Source organism: Nipponia nippon, unplaced genomic scaffold (genome assembly GCF_047370975.1).
Source record: "Nipponia nippon isolate SJK-2023a ecotype South Korea unplaced genomic scaffold, ASM4737097v1 scaffold_1, whole genome shotgun sequence".
In the NCBI taxonomy this organism is placed as follows: Eukaryota; Metazoa; Chordata; class Aves; order Pelecaniformes; family Threskiornithidae; genus Nipponia; species Nipponia nippon.
In genome coordinates, this window is record NW_028262290.1 from 42,642,247 (window position 1) to 42,646,351 (window position 4,105).

Here is a 4,105-nt window from a genome sequence, read left to right on the forward strand (position 1 = left end):
TTCAAACACCAGGAAAGGTAATTTTTGTGCCTTGTTTTTCCTTCTTGTACTTATTAATACCTATACAATCTTTCCCCTGAACATCCTAAAACATTATCTAGCATCTAAGGAAATATATACAACATTTGCCCATTTTCAATAGAAAACTAAATCTACTCTTTGGATTAAAATAAATCCCTCCTCTTCCCATGCTGCTTCTCCACAAATATTTCTTGCACATCTGGAGAAGGGAGCAGGACAGACAGGTAAGTTATTTCCCTGGAGCAAAAAGACAAGAATCCTGTCCTGAAAAAAAATCTCAGATCTGTCCTAAGACACTTCCCCCCACCTCTCCCTTCTTCCTGGGCTTACTTGAACACCTTAACTATAATTGCGGTATACAGGCAGAAAGATTTTTCTCTCAGCAGAAACTCCAGATGCATAGGGGATGATAAACTAAAGCCAATCAAGATGCTGACTGATATGCCTGGACATGAACAGGAATTCAAACCATGCAGTCTTACACACTGTACTCGTTGATGCCAGGTGCCCACCAAAGCGGCTCTATCGCTCCCCTCCTCAACTGGACAGGGGAGAGAAAATATAATGAAAGGCTCGTGGGTCGAGATAAGGGCAGGGAGAGATCGCTCAGCAATTACCGTCACAGGGAAAACAGACTCAACTTGGGGGAATTAGTTTAATTTATTACCAATCCAATCAGAGTAAGGTAATGAGAAAATAAAAGCTAAATCTTAAAACACTTCCCCCCACCTCTCCCTTCTTCCCGGGCTTAACTTTTCTCCCGAATTCTCTACCTCCTCCCTGCCAGCAGCACAGGGAGATGGGGAATGGGGAGTGCGGTCAGTTCATCACACGTTGTTTCTGCTGCTCCTTCCTCCTCAGGGGAAGGACTCCTCACACTCTTCCCCTGCTCCAGCGTGGGGTCCCTCCCATGGGAGACAGTCCTCCATGAACTTCTCCAATGTGAGTCCTTCCCATAGGCTGCAGTTCTTCACAAACTGCTCCAGCGTGGGTCCCTTCCACGGGGTGCAGTCCTTCAGGAACAGACTGCTCCAGTGTGGGTCCCCCGTGGGATCACAAGTTCTGCCAGCAAACCTGCTCCAATGCGGGCTCCTCTCTCCATGAGTCCACAGGTCCTGCCAGGAGCCTGCTCCAGCACAGGCTTCCCATGGGGTCACAGCCTCCTTTGGGCATCCACCTGCTCTGGCGTGGGGTCCTCCATGGGCTGTGGGTGGATATCTGCTCCACCATGGACCTCCATGGGCTGCAGGGGGACAGCCTGCCTCACCAGGGTCTTCATCACGGGCTGCAGGAGAATCTCTGCTCCAGTGCCTGGAACACCTCCTCCCCCTCCTTCTTCACTGACCTTGGGGTCTGCAGGGTTGTTCCTCTCACATATTCTCACTCCTCTCTCCAGCTGCAGTTGCACAGTCTTTTTTTCCCCTTCTTAAATCTGTTATCCCAGAGGCACTACCACCGTTGCTGACGGGCTCGGCCTTGGCCAGCGGTGGGTCCGTCTTGGAGCTGGCTGGCATTGGCTCTGTCAGACATGGAGGAAGCTTCTAACAGCTTCTCACAGAAGCCACCCCTGTAGGCCCCCTGCTACCAAAATCTTGCCACGCAAACCCCATACATCACTCCAACAATATAAGCTAAAATTCAAAGCCTGAGCTTAAGCTGAGTGAGAAAAGGAGTTAAAAGAAAGGGTTAGAAAATACTAAAAGGGATGCAGATGAAGAAGCAAGAGGAATTAAGAGTAACTGGAATCTGAAAGCATTCCTTGTGTGGCAGAAACTATGCCAAAGGACTAGACAGCACCCTTCTCTGACTATCCTATGCTATTTTTCAGGTGCATTAGCATCATCAGCTAAAACACTTTAGTCATCTGAATTTTCACAACCCTTCAAACTCAGGCCCTCTGATACCTCATGCTAGGGGCCATGCTGCAACTCAGAACAGAGGACTAGCCTTGGATAGGGGATATGTAATCAGAGCACTGATTACCTCCCAAAGCAGGGCTTTGAGCTTAGGTCTCCCATATCTCAGACAGCTGTTAATAGTTTGCTAACAAAGTTCAAGTTTGCCCTGGGCTATTTCATCTTACAGCAGCATCCCCGTATTATCTGCAGCTTAGCTGAAGTGAGCTGGAGTGAAAATTAATTTCTATTAGTTGTCTTCTGTCACAGTTGTCTTAAGAGTATTTTCTGGGGTCTCAAGGTGATAGACAAAACTATTATTGAGAGATGTGAGTGGTTTTGAATGACATATAAGCACTGATTTTTCTAATAAAAAAAATTTAAACCATTTTTTTCAGAAACATTATAATGCTGCTCTAATAAAGAGCAGTTATTATAATACTATTTCAGAGGCCCCCTCTAAATTTTTACTCATTTTACAGCAGTATTATAGAAACTAGAACTAGAAACTGGCATTATAGAAACTAGCAGAAACTGGAGTTTCTTTTCATACAAATAGAATTGTAATTGCGGATCAAATCACTCCCCTACTACACGTATTTTCTAGCCTCTCTGTCATACAACAGAAAAACAGTAAATGCAAATGACCTGTGCCTGTGTCAAAATGCAAGCAGCATTTATGACTTTTTCAGTATAGTTTGCCTAATGAACAATGCAAGGAAGTCCTGTTTCTTAAACTTTTCGCATATAAGGTTTATCCAGCTCAAACTACAAGATTTTGCATTGGGGAAAAATATCCTACTGGTAACACTGGAAAAATAAATTAATTGGACAACAGTGCAAAGAGCTTGCAGCCAGTTCTGGCGAAGTTGATCTCAGTGAAGTTGAGGGCACAGTTCATGGTAGTGTTACATTTCAGTCCAGCTGGCATGGCAGCTACATCAACCTGTGTGTCTGGAGCCGAGCCTGGTATAACTAGAATACCCCTTACTTCTTAGATTGATTTTTGTTTTTTTCTTTACACATAGATCCAGGAATCCTATCCAAGGCTGCAGGCCAGTCAGAAATACCTTAACAGCGCTCAGAATTTCACATCCAAACTGCAAAGCGTCAGGAACAGTGTCGTGGTTTAACCCCAGCCAGCAACGAAGCACCACGCAGCCGCTCGCTCACTCCCCTCTCCCTGGTGGGATGGGGGAGAGAATCGGAAGAGTAGAAGTGAGAAAAACTCGTGGGTTGCAATAAAGACAGTTAGTAGAAGTAGTAATAATAACAATAATAACAATATATAAAGCAAGTGATGCACAGTGCAATTGCTCACCACCTGCTGACTGACAGCCAGCCCATCCCCGAGCAGCTATTGCTGCCCCCTGGCCAACTGCCCCCAGTTTATATACTGGGCATGACGCCATACGGTATGGCATAGCCCTTTGGCCAGTCTGGGTCAGCTGTCCTGGCTGTGCCCCCTCCCAGCTTCTTGTGCCCCTGGCAGAGCATGGGAAGCTGGAAAGTCCTGGACCAGTGTAAGCACTGCTTAGCAACAACTAAAACATCAGTGTGTTATCAAGGTTATTCTCATCCTAAATCCAAAGCACAGCACCATACCAGCTACTAGGAAGAAAATTAACTCTGTCCCAGCCGAAACCAGGACAAACGGTAACTGCAGGCGGGAGCTGCGCCCATGCCCTGCCCAGCTCCAGCAGCCGGGACTCAGCACCAGAGCAGCGTGGCTGCTGCTGCGCTCACAGGCATCTGGGGGAGCTGGAAGAGGGGAGTTAAACCCAGGCTGCAGCGCTGGCAGCGAGGCGGTTTAGAGGTAACGGGGATAAAAGCAGCTGGGCGGGTGTGCGGAACCCTTCCCCCCCCCCTCCCCCAAGTTGAACGGCTGCACACCGGACGGGCGGCCGTGAAACACGCAGGAGGAGGAGGAGGAGGAAGAGGAAGAGGAAGAGGAAGAGGAAGAGGAAGAGGAGGAGGAGGAGGAGGAGGAGGAGGACCAGCAGCAGCCGCCGCACCGGGACGGCGCACGGCGGGCACCGGCAGCGCCCGCCCCGCCAGGCGGCGCCCTCCACCCGCGCGGCACCTCCCGCCGCCCCGCCCCGCCCACTCTGAGGGAACGCGCGCCCCCTGTCGGCGCCCGCTCCTCTCCCGCCGGAAGCGCCGGGCGGTGCGTGCCGGACGCGGTCCGG